Genomic DNA, 231 nt, shown 5'->3' with positions numbered 1-231 from the left:
TCCCCTGCACTCAGATCCCGCTTCCAGCAGCAGGTGCTGTCGGCTCCGCAGGGATGCTCCCGGTTAGGGAAAAACGCCCGAGGCGGGACGGGGCGGGGCGGGGGCTTCTCCGAGCTGCGTTCGCTGGAGGTTCCTAGGCTGGGGCGGTCGTGTCCCACGGGGGAACGGAGCGGGGGGGTGCATGTGAATGAATGAATGAATGAATGAATGAATGAATGAATGAATGAATGA

This window comes from Corapipo altera, unplaced genomic scaffold, assembly GCF_003945725.1.
Source record: "Corapipo altera isolate COAL_440 unplaced genomic scaffold, ASM394572v1 55, whole genome shotgun sequence".
Lineage (NCBI taxonomy): Eukaryota > Metazoa > Chordata > Aves > Passeriformes > Pipridae > Corapipo > Corapipo altera.
The sequence above is the reverse complement of the archived record's forward strand: the minus strand, read 5'-3'. Positions refer to the sequence as shown.